At 38.6% G+C, this 17,096-nt stretch overlaps 1 protein-coding gene and 1 long non-coding RNA gene across 3 annotated transcripts in view; one reads left to right on the plus strand and one right to left on the minus strand.

Moving 5' to 3' along the window:
• Window positions 1–17,096, plus strand: part of NDST4 (N-deacetylase and N-sulfotransferase 4) — a 160,661-nt gene that overhangs the window by 32,643 nt on the left and 110,922 nt on the right. The window lies entirely within an intron of this gene.
• LOC112532302 overlaps window positions 10,372–17,096 on the minus strand; it is a 154,182-nt gene continuing 147,457 nt past the window's right edge. The window contains exon 4 of the long non-coding RNA XR_005859253.2: window positions 10,372–15,778. This is a non-coding gene — a long non-coding RNA (uncharacterized LOC112532302). The remainder of the gene's footprint in view (window positions 15,779–17,096) is intronic.

The raw sequence follows: 17,096 nt of genomic DNA on the forward strand, positions 1-17,096 counted from the left end.
CCTATTTCTCTGGGCTTTTCCACAGGATGCTTGGGAAGAAATCTGAGAAACCTGAATAAACTTGAAAGGAATGTATAATAAAGTAATAAGCCAGCAGAGAGTTTAAAGAGTAGAGAGAAGTGAGTGAGGAGATAAGATGTAAAGGTCAGTATGTAAGGGCCCCACAGTATACACATTCTTGGCTAAGTTTTAAAAGAGGAGAGAAATATATTTGCGTTGCAAAGTGGAACAGGGAGTGTGATATGCTTTGCGCAGATAAAGTTTACAAAATACTGTGTATCACTGAGGAAAATAAAACACAAAAGAAAGGTCTTCTGGGAAAAATAAAGACTGAAATCAAGAAATAAACAAAGAATAACAACATTTATCCACACCTGCTGCCTTGCAGTTGTAGGAAATTAAATATCTTAGATGTGTCTATCTGCACCGGACACATAACTGCTGTTTAATTTTCTCAGGGTAAATCTGGAAAGCACAAAGAGATCGAAATCTGCAGGGCATTCCCCCCCTTTTCCATGCACCATACTCAACGAAGCAGTGACCACATAAATTCTTCCCCCGTAACCAAACCTCTGCTTTTCCCAGAAATTAGAGTTGTAATAGGAGTAGAGGAAGAAAATCATCCTTCCCTTTTATTCCATTTATACTGCTGAAACCTGAATTAGAACACATTCCTCTTCCACCTCAAGAAAATGGTTTCTGTTAGTGTCTTGGTAAAACATTCACCCTGGGGAAGAACGTGTAATCTACAAGGCTGTGCAAGAAAGGCAGAGGGACACACTGCCTCTCTGCCACCTCCCACTCCTTTCCCCATTTGGCTCACTGTGCATATTGGGAGTAACAGAGAGAGGCCAGGTTTTATTCCTGCCTGACTTTTTCAAAGTTTTCCAGAGATGAGCAAACACCAAAGACTGCACACCAATCTCAGTTGGAAGCGCACTCCGATCCTATATAAAAATGACTCCTCTCCTCTTTGTGCTTTATGAATGGAATAAGTAGATGATGGTCTTATGTGACTGAATATGAGGAAAGCAGAGTGGTGAGGCACCTTCCATATTGGCATAGCTATACTTTTCAGGTCTCTAGATCAGGATGCAGAAAATGAATGCAGTCTCTGCCTTAGTGAAATGCAAAGGAAACTTTTTTTGCATATTTTTGATATGTGATCTTATCAGCAGACAACTTTTTCTTTCCAGTACAGTAAATCCTTGTAATTCCACAGTGCAGAAATCTGCCAGTGCAGAAGTAAGCTTTATGATTGCTAAAAGTCTTTGCACAGCATATATTGCAGCTTACCATAATTATTTATTACTGATATAACCATTACTGAGTGTTTAATGCACTCATGGCCAGTGGGCAGAAAATAAGCCATACTGAGTGACAACAGCAAGAATGCGCTTCTTCAAATGGGAAGTAACATTCTAAAGTTCTTGTCAGGCTGTAGTATTTCTCCCCTCTGTGCAAGAGTACGAAAATAAAAACTTTGGATATATATAAATCAGAGTAGGGTGAACTCAATCCTGTGCCAAGAGGAAGCTGAATGAATCCTATAGATGTTAAAGCTGAAAGGGCCGCCTAGATCAGTTTGTTCTGCCTCCTTTCCCATTGCTGCTAACAACTGCTAATGTCACAAAAGCAGACTCCTAAATAGGATGCATGGAAAAGAAACACTCCCTTCCGGCTGCTCATCACTGCATTACTATTTTCTACAGAATGCTTACTACAGCTTTATTTTTCAATACTCTGATATTTTCTCATGTAACTTATCTAATATTCACATCATCACCTCTGCAGTGATGGTACCATAACAACTTTCTCTAGATAAATTATTCTATTGTAGAACTGACCCTCCCTTTTTTTCCTAATGCATAACATGACTTTTATTTTTTCTTGTTACAGTCCATTACATCTTTTAGGTACTCAATAATTCCTTGCCATCTTTACTGTTAATAGACTTACATATTTATAGACAAGTACATCCCTTACTTATTGCTTCAGTGTGGGGCATGGAATTGACAGCCATATGATAAATAGCACATCCACTTGATGAACTGAAGAATCACAATGGAGAAGACATTCAAAGGCAAAAAGAGGAATTAATAATCCCAAATACAAATAAGTGTATGCACACAGCTGTGTAAAAAAATGCAGAAAAAAGAAAAAGGACTTTCAGCATGACAATTTCCCCCTGAGGAAATGATTCTTTAAAGGTAGACAGAGAGAACTGAGATGCATCCATCAGTATGCAATATTCTTTATTTTCTCTTCACAGAAACAATCACTGAATGATGAAATTAGAAATACGAAATACAGATTATGGAGTCCACTATTCTGCTATCTGGTACTGCAAAATGATGTTTCATGTTTTCCATATTATACAATAGGATTCGCTTTGCTTCCCCTTGCTCCATTTTGAGTGTGTTAAATCCCAGAATACTATGAGAGCAGGTGGAAGTGAGCTGGCAGCATGCCACCAGCACTGGGGCTGTACTGTGTTTCCTGAGATGTGCCCATGCTCGTTATGAGCTTCATCCCCTTGTACTGAGTCCTCCTCAGCCTCATCACTCAAGCCTTTTTCTACCAGTACCCCTCATGTGGGATTCACTGTCTCACAAGCAGCTCTCCCTCCTTCTCTTCTTGTACTGAATCATAGAATGGCTGAGGTTGGAGGGGACTTTAAAGATCATCCAGTTCCAACCCTCTGCCATGGGTAGGGCTGCCACCCACCAGATCAGGCTGCCCAGGGCCCCATCCAACCTGGCCTTGAATGTCTTCAGGGATGGGACAGCCACAGCCTCTCTGGGCAGCCTGTGCCAGTTCCTCACCACCCTCTCAGTAAAAAATTTCTTCCTACCGTCTAACCTAATTCTCTTCTCTTTTAGTTAAAGCCATTCCCTTTCATCTTTTCACTATCAGATCGTGTAAAAAGTTGCCCCTCCTCCTGCCTGTAAACTCCCTTTAAGTACTGGGAGGCCACAATGAGGTCTCCTCAGAGCTATCACTTCTCCAAGCTGAACAATCCCAGCTCCCTCAACCTTTCTTCATAGGAGAGGTACTCCAGCCCACTAATCATCTGTGTGTCCCTCTTCTGCACCCACTCCATCAGCTCCGCATCCTTCCTGTACAGGGTGCCCAGGCCTGGACACAGTACTCCAGATGGGGCCCTGTGAGTGCAGAGCAAAGGGGACAATGCTATCCCTTCCCTGCTGCCACCCCTCTGTTGATGCAGCCCAGGACACTGTTGGCCTTCCAGGATGCGAGAGGATTCTACTGGCTCGTGCCCAGCTTTTTGTCCATCAGGAACCCCAAGTCCTTCTCTGCAGGGCTGATTGCTTTTAATTTCCCTAAATGAGTTATTGGAAACATGTCCATGAAAGGAATCTATCATTACAATTTCACGGTCGTAGCTGACAGCATTTCCTGGCTGTCCAAAGGGTGCTCTTTTCTTTCCCATATTTCGTATCTCACCAACATACATATTAAAGCCTTGAGTATCTTTAGCCCATTTTCCTAGTATTGACTTCCTGCTTTTTTGAATGCCGCAGTACTTGCCTAGCGCTCTTGTGCTATATCATCTGAATGCAGGCTATTTTTTTCCTATTATGCAAATTTTATTTTTACTGAGAGTTAGCTCAGTTTTCATGTATATTAAAGTGTTTGACAGCTATTATTGTTATCAGTAGCTGCAACTTGCTTATATCCTGAAACAAGTAATGCTAATGATGGTGGTATCAGCTTAGTAAAAGACATAATACTTAAAAAGCACTGAAAAAATAGAAATGGTCCAGAGGGCTGGCAAGCAAATGGTGAGACAATTCCTCAGACTGACCCATTTAAATTTTGCTGAATCTCAGGTTTTACAAGCTATAAAAACTTTATAGGGTGGTCTCACATTTGTTTTCAATTCAGGCCTGTTTTTCAAAAAAAAAAGTATTTTTTTTTTTCTATGGCTCAAAGTGCCATAAAGTAAGCGCAGAGATGGTAGCATAGCAACCACAAAAAAAGTAAGTTTAAACACTGAGAAAATGAGCTTTTTGCTTTCTAATAGCAGAGCTTTCATGTTCATATCTTCTTGCTGGCTTTGAAACACCTGTTTCTATTTCAGCTGACTGTTTGTTTCATCCTCTCAGCACAGGAAGCTCTGTGGAGCTTCTGAATTACAATTAAGTAAGGCTGTTTTCTGTAGGTATTCTGCGGTCACCTGCAAAGTGCTGGCAATGTTTTGAATGATGAGAAATTCATTTAGCTTTTAAAAGAAAATAGCATTTCCTTGAAATTGAACTGGATTTTGATGCAATGCTGAATTGATTCGTACAATAGGCATGAAAATAAACTCACTTTTGGCTGCTGACTCAGGAAAATTTTAGTGATCACACCAAAGAACTCCCAGCACAGACTTCTCTGATTTTTTCTTTTAGGGATGTTTGTGAACTCTGGACAGCAGAGGGACTGAGAGTTCTGTGTCTTGGCATGTCACTGGTTTTGCCTGATTGTGAGGCTTTTGTCTGAGTGTAAGGCTGTGACTCACCTCAGATTTGCATCTTTGCTTTACAAGTTCTTGGTGTCTGGAAAAGTAGATATGAAATGCTGAATTTAATAGCATCCTTTCTAGTAACATCTACTCTGCGTGTGTCTACATAGCCACATAATAAGAAAAGCTATAGAGAACAATCAATGAAGATTTTTTAATTGTTTCTTTAATCCTTCTGTATTTAATCTGACATCCTTTTACATTCTCTATTATGATTTTAATTAGGGTGAATTTTCTTGCCAATATTTTAGCTGTAACAGATACTAAAGGCTTTTGACTCATACAGTATACTGCACCAGGTGCACCCCTCTGACTGTGATTTACCCTGAAATGAAACAATTTCTACCAAACTAGTATTTCACTATCTCCACTTCAGTTAATGGCAATTGATTTTTCATCACATTTATCTGTATTTGCACCCATTCTGCCTTCCAAGCTGTGAGCCTCCCAAACATACACTAGAACGCCCCTAAACATGTAACAAGAAACTAGCTTCAAATATGCCTTTGCAGATTTTACAATTGTGCCGGTTTGTTTCCAACATATTTGAAGTATCTTGATGTTTCTGTTCTCAAATTGTATGATTTTTGGTCTCCTCTATACTCCTTGTTAATGAGGGAATGTGAAAAGCTAAAGGGACTTGTTCTTGGAAGCTGGATCTCTGTCAGACATATTGCAGCGTCCATAAAAGATAAAGATTACCATTAAAAAGAAGGAAATGACTGAATGGCCCTCATGATCACTAACATGATGACTTCCCGTGTCTATGAGCTGGACAGCTTCCAACCACCAGGATGTGTAGATGAAGAGCTGACAGCTTGCCATGCTCAACCCCATGCAATTTCCCTCCCAGCTGGAACAAGAAGTGTTCAGGGCTCCTTTGGGGCTACCGCGTCCTTGTGTCCCCTGCTGCCTTTGCCACTGCGCAGTACAGTTGGACTGGTTGGGTAAAGGCTGCAATGCAAAAGTGAGGTCAGATGGTTTCCTCTCTCTGATGGGGCTACGAGACAGGATGGAAAACTTCAGGAATGGCCCAAATGATTTTCTGCCCTAAGACTCACACAGAATTGAAATAACTCAATGTTCTTACACCGTAAGTACAAATATTAGGCTTTCCCTCCAATTTTTTCCAGCCCTGATTTTCTATGAACAGCAAATAAAAATGAGAAATCTTTTAACATATTTTATCATACAATCACAGAATAACTGAGGTTGGAAGTGACCTTAAGGCACATTCATTTCCAATCCCCTGCCATGGACAGAGTTGTCACCTATCAGATCAGGCTGCCCAGGGCCCCATCCAACCCAGCCTTGTGTGCCTCCAGGGATGGGGCATTCCACAGCTTCTCTGGGCAGCCTGTGACCATACCCTCTGAGCAAAGAATTTCTTCCCAACCTAAATCACTTCTCTTTTACTTTAAAGCCATTCCCCTTCGTCTAATCAGTATCAGACTGTGTAAAAATTCAGTCCTCCTCCTGCTTGTAAGCTCCCTTCAATTACTGGAAGGCCACAGCAAGGACTCCATGAAGCCATCTCTTCTCCATGCTAAACAAACTCAGCTCCTTCAACCTTTTGTCATAGTAGATGTTGTCCAGCCCTTTGACTATCCTGTCATTGTGAAGCAGATATCTGCTATGACATTTAAAAAAACAACAATAAAAAAACTTATAACTTCAGTGACTCTTCTGCACAACTATATGCACATTACACACTTTGCTATGTATTTTTTCATTAGTAACTCAATCTCTCTTTCAGTTTGCCTCTTCCAACTCTAACTCTGTTGGCAGCATTTCACGTGTTGTGAAAGTTTTGCTGTAATATCACACGCCAAGCTGTGCAAAGCTTTTAAGATTAGTGAGCTTTACAAAATGGACCTAAAATTCTTATGTCCGTGTTACAGCAGGGTTATCCAAAGCCCAGAAGTTATGTAAATTGACTACAGATATGCAGAGCAGAGCTCTGAAGAAAATACTAATATCCTTACTCTATGCCTCACTCAGACCTAATCAAAGAGAGATCCACTGCCATAATTAATGTTCTTATTTATGACTTATACAGTTTTTCTAAACATGTAACTGACCCATTTTTGTTTGCATATACAGATTGTATTGGAATGTCTTTACTGATGACTAATTTGCAGTAAAATAATAAGAGCAATTGAAAGATTCTTGGAGAATTCCTGATTACTGAATAATGCGCTGCTAAATTGTGAACTCTTTATATTTTTTTCTCAAGTGTAGTGGATAGAACCAGTTCTATAGTTAAAGCTGGAGTTTCCTATCATAAGATTTATTATTAACTTATTTATTTTTCAAATGAAATCTATCTCAGTAAAATGGATAATTTGTTTAGCTAGAATTCAGTAAAATCTGCTTTCTGTCAAGAGGGGAATGATTTCATATATTTAATTAGTCTTTGAGATTTTCTCATAGATTAGCACATTTTCCATCTAACTCTTAAAAAGAAGGATAAAGGAAAGAAGTTCAGAAAGTGACTATGGCACAGCCTAAAGTACGGAGGGAACAACTGACTTCAGTCCATTGAAGCAGAATCCGAAAAAAGAAAAAAAAAACAGCAGGCCCTTTTTGATTCATATCATTTTTAGCAAGCTAAGAGGAAAGAAAGAAAGAAAATTGAAATTGAGAGATTTGAAACAAAGTTTGCTCTTTTTCTCCCAGACAGTTGAACACAAGAACTACCTGTTGCTCAGTAGTAAGGTGTGATTCTGTTAAATCCATGTTAAAATCCAGTGAAATTGGATGCAGTTCAATTATTGACATTGCATTTGAAATGCCAGGCCTGAATTTATCCCTAAGTAGAACAGAAATTATAATTGGAAAGCAAATATCAGTCTTCCTTTCTCCCCGCCATGTGACCACAGAGGCACATAGTTTTAGAAAGCATCAACCAAACTCACTAGAATACATTTTTGATTTGTTATTTTTAATGTAAGACGTTACTGTATCGCCCCATAGACAGAGTGATCTGAAATACTCGTTTTCGCTACTACATTTCTAAGAGTTGAAACAAGGAAGTTATTCAACCCATGACTGATAATATATCAGGAACACAGAAAATATTCAGCTCCAAGATGTGATGCAGCATTGTATAGAAATGCTTCATTGCTATACTACATATATTACACGAAGATAATATAGAGGTATGGCCACCAAGTGTCATTCACTGACTTTTAAATAATCATTGAACATGTAAATAATGAGAGAAAAACTTCACAGAAGCACAGAAAAACACTATCTAAGAATGATTTAGTTGAGAGCTGAAAATTGTCATCTACAAAACATTGAGCCTTCTACTAACTCCAACTTTCCCATAATTCTCAGCTTTTGCTGAGTCTACATTCAGAGCCTATTACAGAGAGCTACAATCTGCTCTTTCCAACCTTTTCCAGATTGCCAAAGCAGTGGAGAAGATAAGCCATGTGGCTCTAGAGGCTGCCATGTGCCTGCACACAGTCCCAGGGCAGCAGAGGGAAAGCATCTACAGCTGCATCTGGACCCCTGGGTGGAGAGCAGGCTTCAGATATGGAATCTGGATGGAAAAGCTAATATATAGGGGAAAAAAAAAAAAAAAAAAAAAAAAAAGTGCTTGCCAAAATATTTAGTAGCTCAGTTCTGGATAAAGAGTTTTTGTCACTCCTGACTGTACCTCTTGGGTACATGCGAGCTATTAGGAACTGGCATTTGGATTAATCTTGGTACTTAACATGAGAGGGAAAAAAAAAAAAAAAAAAAAAAAAAGATTCCTGGGACTTCAGAGCTGTTATATGAAGAGGGAGAGAGGAAGGGAGGGAGGGGAGGGAGAAGGATGGAAGACATTTTATAATCTGTTTCATTCAATGTTGCAAGCATTAATGACACTAAATACCATTTAAATACTATTTAATAGTTTCCTTTATATCTTTTCCTTGAACATTCTGTGAGATTTTGTCACAGGTGAAAATTACCTCAGACTTGCCTTCCCTGCATTTGTCAGTAGACTTCTCTTGCACATGGCAATGACTCTGTATCCCGACATCGTTTAAGGTGCCCTACATGAGGCCACATCATCCCCAGTGAGCTCTGACCGTACAATCAATGCTCACCCCGTATTTTGCATCTAGCCTGCATGATCTATCCAACTTTTTTGCTAGTTCCATCTCCTTGCAAAAGCCAGTTGCTTGGCCATCAGGTGTCATTGCATAACAGGCATCAGGATTCCTCCTTTTTTCTTTTATATGCTCTCACTAAGGAGGTCAGAGGCTTCACCTTGCTAAGTCAGATACGTCTAGAGAAAAGTAGCAAATAGCTGTTTTTATAGCTTCAACGAGCTGCTGTATCCAATGGGATCATACCAGATATACCTAAAATACACGTTATGTTTTCCCTTGTTTTGTTACAGTTCTTTGGCAGATGGAAAGAGCCTTTCACATCCCTGCTGGAGCACTGAAACATATGCAATGGGCTGAAAAACTGCATCTGTATCTGTCCCTGCTGGTTGCCTTTCTTTCCTAATCCTTGGAGGTTTCTGAGATGGCAGCAGTGAGAAACTTTGCTGCAAGCCTCCCTGGCCCACTAAGGATGGCAAACAGTTAAGGAAACAAGTAGTGCCGCTGACTGAACTATGATGTGAGAATAGCATTTATGGTGATTGTCATTACTAAACTTCACCACTAAAATATATGTGAAATGAATATATATAAATAATATATGTGTAAATCAAAATAAGATCTGATTTGTTTAAATACAGTGATTATATGAGATAATATGGGGGAAAAAACACATTCGTTCACATTTACTAATTTGAAGCAGCTTCAAATTCCAATATCTTTTCTCACGTCTGAGAAGCATCTTTTTTCCTTGAAGTCCTTTTTGTGGGCCCATCTGTGCTAGGACCACAGTGTGCATTGCGTGCATTTCTCCATGGCAGCTCAGCTCTACAGGGATCTAATGCTGAGTCAAGACCCAAGGGTCCACTTTTCCCCACCATGAGCTCAGCTAGAAGCAAACTCATGAACAGAATTGAGTGTGCAACACAGCAACTTCCAAAAGGCTTTTCCATCTGCATGATCAAAGGACCTGAGGTATACTCATCTCAAGCGTTAGTCTCAGCCAATGGTATTACTCTTAGAAGGAGATACGTGGTAATATTCACAAAAATACAGAAACCTGACCCAAAGTGACCTGCACACATTTCAAAGAACACAGCTCATTCTCTGCCTAAAACCAGACAAGTGCAATGATGTGCAAGAAATGACCCCTAAGTCTTAAGCAAATATTTCTCATTAAGCAAACTTCATCTTTAATGGATATGTGAAAGTAAACAGTGTACAACAGTGTACAATTATTAATATTTAGTTCAGGGGGCCTTCACTGGTATATCAACTAATCTGATTTCAGTGAAAATCTAGGAATTTACCACTTTTGAGATTTAATCAGTCATCTCTAATCTGACTGAATCTTTTAAAGACATCTGTAAAGGATTTTTCTTCATACAAATTTTAATGTCATTGTTTGAAAGAATATTATCTGAAACAGTGGGAACACATAATTCTTAGAATTGTAGAGGTGTGACCGCAAGGCTCTTGCTTCCCTGGAAGGAGCACTGTCCTTTGAAGGGAGTGTATAAAGAGGAGGGCTGTATAGAAGGGTGGATAGTGATAGGACAAGGAGGAATGGTTTTAAACTAAGACAGGGGAGGTTTAGGTTAGATATTAGGAGTAAGTTTTTCACACAGAGGGTGGTGACACATTGGAACAGGTTGCCCAAGGAGGTTGTGGATGCCCCATCCCTGGAGGCATTCAAGGCCAGGCTGGATGTGGCTCTGGGCAGCCTGCTCTGGTGGTTGGTGACCCTGCACACAGCAGGGGGGTTGAAACTCAATGATCATTGTGGTCCTTTTCAACCCAGGCCATTCTATGATTCTGTGAGTCTGTGATTCTATGATCACTATCCATGAAATTAAAGCCAGAACTGACACTGTGAATAACTTATTGACACAACTCAGTAGCTCTAAGGAAGCAGGTAAATAAGGTTAGGATAAAAAGTAAATATATGATGTTATTTTAAAGGGGCATAGTTCTTTCTATGCTTTATCTGTTGAAGAGCCTGAGAAGAAATGAAGTCCAGGGTGCCATGTTGACAACATGTGAAAAGCAGAAAAGTACAAGAGTAAATTAAAACATGATGGTATATTCACACGTGCATTTCACAGGAAAAAGTATACGAGAAGCAGTACAGAAATGTGGATGATTTCAGAATATTCCAGACACATCTATAGACAAAGGCTGTACCCAGAACTGACTTCACAAACTTAGGTGCATTTTCTTACGGATATGCTCAATCAACTTTAAGAGAGTATTACTGTGACTCAGTTACTGAACAGAAAATGTGAGCCAAAATGTGATAGTTTATACTTTACAACCTACAATTTGGTAATCTACAAAATTAATTTCCTTCATCTTTAACGAGGTTCTGTTATGTGGTTTTGTGTGCATTATTATGTGTATTAGTCATAGCCTGACTAAAGGGAAATGCGGCATCAAATTTATCGTAACAGCAATTTTCCTTAAAGTATATCAACACAGATGAATTGGCAGATCTCTAATATGTAGCTTAAACCTATCTTTTATACAATATTGCCCTCTATGGGAGCACAATATGTAACAGATTTGAAATAAGCATGCTGCTGTGCTTTCGTCTTTTTACATTTTTAGCATAATATCTGTCTTAAAATGCTTTTCTTTTTACCATAAAAGCTTTATGCATCAGAAAAATCAACCAATTACCCTACTATCATTTAATCTATTTCTTTCAAGCCTACATATCATATTGTAATAAATATATCTATTACTGGTATTTTGCTTTTATAAGATAATTTCAGTTAACAGAGTCACTGCTCAAAGTGTGTATGCCTTTCTGCCATCTTGTGTTTTTTTTTTAAAGCACTTGAATCCAAATGCATGCAATGAAGTAGTTGCCTCAGTGGCATAAGTGAGCAAAAAACATTTTGGATAATATTTCTAAAGCACCCAGAAGTTTGCAGAGTGAAGATATAACTTCAGAACATTATTACAGTTAGAAACAAATATGTTCAGTTGTAACCTATTGAACACGAGTGGCATGAGAAGTAATGAGGCACAAGAAAGAAGTGTAAGGGTTAAGTCAAGTATCAAGAGCTTCTTCACTTGAAGTGCTCTCACTCTAGATTACTCCATCCATGTTTTTCTTTGATCATTTTAATTATTTTCTTTACTTTCTTCCCATGATAATAAAAAAAAAAATTGAATAAATTTGTACTGAAAGATGATTGCTTAAAGAACAACGATCATTGTGCATTTTTCACACTCTGCTATACTGCACCTTCTCAAAACACCTTCTGCTTCTCTCCTGATTTAGGAGAGCTGTGCTGAAGGTCTATAAATAATTCCTACCTCCAGGAAAATTAATCTATAGCAGTTAGACATTAAAAACATTTTTAGCTTATTAACTCTGCTCCCCTTACAGACATTGCAGAGAGATTTCACATTTCTAAAGAATGCCAGTGCAATATAAATATAAAATCATGATCTTGATTTTTCTTTGTCAGACTAAAATTCCTTGAAGTCTGTCAGCCTGCCGTTTGTTGAGCACAGCCCTGTACATTTACTAAATGTTAAGGCAAAGCGCAGTTGCATCAGCTTAAAAATAGACCTTAGAGGAAACATTTCCATCTACCTGTTTGAGCTTTCAGGTTTCATGGTTTGGGGTTGCTTTCATGATCGCATGCAGGTCAACATATCTCCCTTCCAGGAGGGCGATGAAGAGAGCCCTCCCAGTGTACTGGCATATGCTAGACACTCTGCCAGACTGGAGATTCTAGGAGGCTTTGGTGCCAAGTTCCCCATCTAGTTTTGAAAGTTTGATAACCATCCAATAGTGTACAGTTAATGGTTACTGCAACACAAAAACATCGGACTCAGAGTTCTCATTCTGCTTACTCAAGTAATCCCACCGAAGTTAATGGAGTTACGTGTCTAAGAGAGACGATTATATTTGAATGTCTAAAGACAAACATAATTTCCTCATACTGTTTGTTAGCCTTAAAGTAAAAAGCTGCACAAAGCATTCTGGAAACCTTTCAAGTGCAGAATATTCACACACCCAATAATCTCTAGAAACAAATCAATTTACTTAAGAACGGAAGACCAAGAACATTTGGAGTACCAGGGACTTGCCTCAGAGTGGTGGAAATTCACAGAGAAGGCCATTGAAGAAAACAAAAAGTGATTTACAGAGGCTCTGTTCAACATCAGTATTTCCCACACTAGCTAGGGCATTATCAGCAGCAGCTTGTAGGTGTGAGGTCTCCTCCTATAGGACTGGATGAAGCAGGAAACGAATGACAATGGGATTTCAAAAATAAAAGATATTTGCTAAAAGCTGAAACAGAATACTCTGTACAACAGCATCCATTTATTACTGTAATACTAGAATACCAGTTTGAATGTGGTTTAGTAATGGATTTTTCACTTTGACTTTTTTTTTTTTATATAAGTTTTAAATTAGGGTATATAAAAAGCAAAGCTTGTGAGAGCTAACCTAGAAAAAAGTCATCCTTAGAATGTAATGGAAGCTTGATATCTAGATCGCAAAGACAGAAAACTAAAAAGAGAAAGATAAATGCTCTTTGTAGTTCTTTCTTTGAAAATATCATTCCTAGTTTCACCTTTTATTCAGGGTGGATTACAGTATTTAAAGAACCTCTATAGACATGTTAAAGGGGGCTCCCATTGGAGCTATGGTCTAATTAAGTTACTTTATGAACCCTTCCACTGTCTGAATAATGAAAAAAAAAAAAAAAAGGGAAATCACTGAATACTTTTAATACTTTAAACCAAGAGTTCAAGCTTCTTAATTTTTAGTAATCAAGAAAGAAATGCTTACTTTCAGGATTTGTATGCTGTCAGTTTTCTGGAGGATGTTCTTCTATGTGATAGAGGCTTTACAAACAGCTGTTTTGGATTCCTGTTTATAAGAAGCCACGTGCCTCCAGCCAGCTTACCAGCCCTACAACTTCACTGTTTTTACTGCTTGTTCTCTAGAGTGTGCTGTTAGCTATTGGGTCTTCAAAGAATTTATTTTGAGTATTGACTTGCTGATTTATCCATCAGAAAATAATGCACTGTGGTGGTATAACTGCTTTCCTCTCTCTGTACTTAGAAAGCTACCAAGGCTTAGCTATGCAGCTGGCATATGACAACCAAATGATGATATTATACAGAGATAAATCTTCTCATTGTCCCAAGTGTTGTGATAGAGCAGCAAGAATGAATTACTTCTTTATTTCCCAATATAATACTGTAATTTATTATATAATTGCTCCTTAAAGTGAAAATGGAGTGGAAAGAAGGATACACATGACTCCCCAATGGCTGAGCTGCAGACCTTTCCTTTGAGCACACTGTGGTTCTCTCCCTTACTTTCATTACTTAAAAAAATAGCTCCACTAAGTTTGGAATGGGAAAAAGCAGAAAGGCCTAAGGGACCACAGCAAAAGAGTGACTTAGCTGGGACCAGTCCAATAGTGGATTCTTTCTATTTTATGGAAATCCCAAATCAGTGCAAATCTTTGTGCTTTTTGGTTTTTGTGACAGTGAGGCACCCCTTCGTGTAGGGACTTTTGCTCTCAGATTTGCCTCACTCCCTTGAGGGTTCCCCTCTCTTACGAGACCATCAGAAGGCAGTGAGTGGGGCTGCTAAAGCCCATGTTGCAGAAGAGAATGCTACACAGCCATCTTGTGAGTAGTTTCTTGAGCTGCTGCAAAGTCATGCTGAACAAAACACGTTACTCGTTAAAGTAAGTCACTTTATCACCCTGAACTTGTATTGTGAGTGGGCACTGGAGAACTGGAAATAGCTGACACATACCAGGATGATAGCATTTGTATTGTCTGTGTTTGCCTGGCTGCAGGACTGGGGAAGAAGGAAACACTCTGGTCATTTCTATGATGTTGAGAAAACCCGTATCACTTGTATAGGAGAAAGCAGTAGAGTAAATGATCCTTCATACTTTCACAGAAAGGAAAAACAGGTGCTCTACTGGAGTTTCTAGAACAGCAAATTTCCACATGTGCTGCAGTGAGCTATGTTCTAGGGGTAGCTGCACGAGTAGTGAGCTTTTCTGAGAGAGGCAGTCATTGGGTGACTTGGTGCTGCTTTTAATCTACTGTTTTTGATGATTTTTTAAACATAGATTGACTTGCTGATGAGTGGGGAGGCCACAAGCACAATCTTCAGGAAAACACTCCAGATAGGAAAGGGCCCATAGACACTGGCATGGTGTTACAGGTGCAAACATAAATTATGGTGGAGCTAAGCAGAACAGAACCCTACCTAGCAATAGACTCCTCCTGCCCCATGAATGTGCAGCCCAGGAAAAAGCTTTTTTCTTTCTAGGCCTACACCCATTTACCTACAGAACATTTCTGCTGACTTGAGGCCTAACCCAAACCTAGGAAAGTCTCAGTATGGCAAATAGTGGGAAAGAGCCCCAGAGGCTTTAAAGACATGCAAAGATGTGCTTTCCTTCTTGCACAATGGCAGCCCTTCTGTCAGTGTCACAGTGAACTCAATAGCTCAGAAAGCAGTGATATAGATCAGACTTTGGACTGAGTGGAACACATACTTTTTTTGCTTTGATAGCATCTTGATGACAGTCCTTACAGACTAGAGTTTATATATTCATAGTTGAGTAAGCACTTAGGACATAAAACAGTAATGCAATTAGAGATTTGCAGAACAGCTCTAATGCTACATGTTAATGAATGTATGTTAGTTTAACAGATACTTCAATATTAGTTTATATCAACACTCTCTCAAAGACAAATACATCCAAAGGCTTATAGGAACTGAGACACTAGGACACCAACATTATTTCACAAAGATATGACAGGTTAAGATAAAGTCATTACAAAACTGATATGTGCTGATCTGCCTTAGTCATTTGCATAAGAAATGTGTCCAGACATCAGCAGGGGAGGTTAATAGAAGCTGTTTAGCTGGGGAAAGCCAACAGTCAAGTAGTAGTATGTAGTAGTACTAACCTAGTACTACTACTAGGTAGTATCAAGTAGTACTAGTAGTAATGTATTTCTTACTTTTGCATATTTATTTTATTTTTCATATAGGATTTTGCAGTATTTTTGCTGTTGTTTCAAATCAGTTCTTCATGCTTAAGCAGACTACTTGTAGCATGTTCTCCACTGCTACCTGGAAAATAAGAAAAATTCACAAGTTAGGCACTTCCAGTACAAGAGAAATGTCTTAGTTGAGTTGCGATGTTCAAAATTCTGCTCCAAGTATCTGCATATTTCATTACCACATTTCTGAGCATACAAAACCACTAACACATTCTGGGTCAAAAGCAACTTACTTAGTAATTAAACATAAATAAACAAGTAATAACAGAACCAAAACCAACCAAATCAACAGACTTTTCTTAACAAATGTGTTTGAATACTCTGAAAAGACCCATACTCAGCTGTGCCTTTCTGTTTCTTGTGCTTTTGATGTGATTGTAATTAAGTTCTGCATATCTTGAGAAGCTGGAGAATTAGAGACTAATCTGTAAGTCTTACAAGTTGTCATAGTTCCTCTGAAACCAATGGATATTTTGACAGTTTACACCAGCTGAGGAACTGCTCTGTGTTCTTAATAAAAGACACATTGTTGTTCAATTATAGGGAAGTTTAAAAAGTCTCCACAGCTCAACGAAAAGCCAACCCTTTGAGCAATAGTCAATTTTTGTTTCTTTAAATTCATTATGAACTCAAGAGTCAAAAGCCATCTTTCTTTCAATAAGGACTGTACAGATCAGATGCCTTTAGCTGAAAGAAATGCTCATATGTATTGTAGCCAACTTCACTTTGCAGTGTGGCCTTTGTGCTGCAAGGCAAATTTTGAGAGAAGTCAGGAATGCCCATTAAAGTGCCACCAGAGCACTGTAGTAACAGATGAGAAATCAGAAGACAATTAGAGAAAACAAAAGCTCTGCATTACAACAAAATGTCCATCCAAATATTTCCATGAACATTTTCAAGCAGCTCAGAAGTGTGAGCAAGGGAGAGATTATACACTATATACTAATCTGGAAAGTATTTGCATGCTCTGTATCACATCTCTAAGCACAAAATAGAAGGAAATATATTTTTATTCATTATAGTATGTTGTGAAGATAAGTATCTTAAAAACAGGGAGGTGCACAGACATTGTAGTAATAGTACAGTACTTAGAAGAACTATGATCAGCAGAGTCTGGATTTAGGTACGTACCTAAACAGGAGAAGGACACTGAATTTTCAGCAGTTGCCCTTAGTGTAAATGCAGGTGCCCCTTTAAAAAAAACTAAATCTGATTCAAAGTTTTTTTAACATACACAAAGCTAAGCAGAGTCTATGTAGTCTATGTGAAAGCACTAGACTTAGCAAAACAAAACATTTGTTTACATTTGTGTAAGCTCCAAAAAATTTGGACAAAGCAAAACAACACTTTCACTGAAGTCCGAAATATAAACAAATCAAAAACAAACA

This window comes from Gallus gallus, chromosome 4 (assembly GCF_016699485.2).
Source record: "Gallus gallus isolate bGalGal1 chromosome 4, bGalGal1.mat.broiler.GRCg7b, whole genome shotgun sequence".
Taxonomy (NCBI): Eukaryota; Metazoa; Chordata; class Aves; order Galliformes; family Phasianidae; genus Gallus; species Gallus gallus.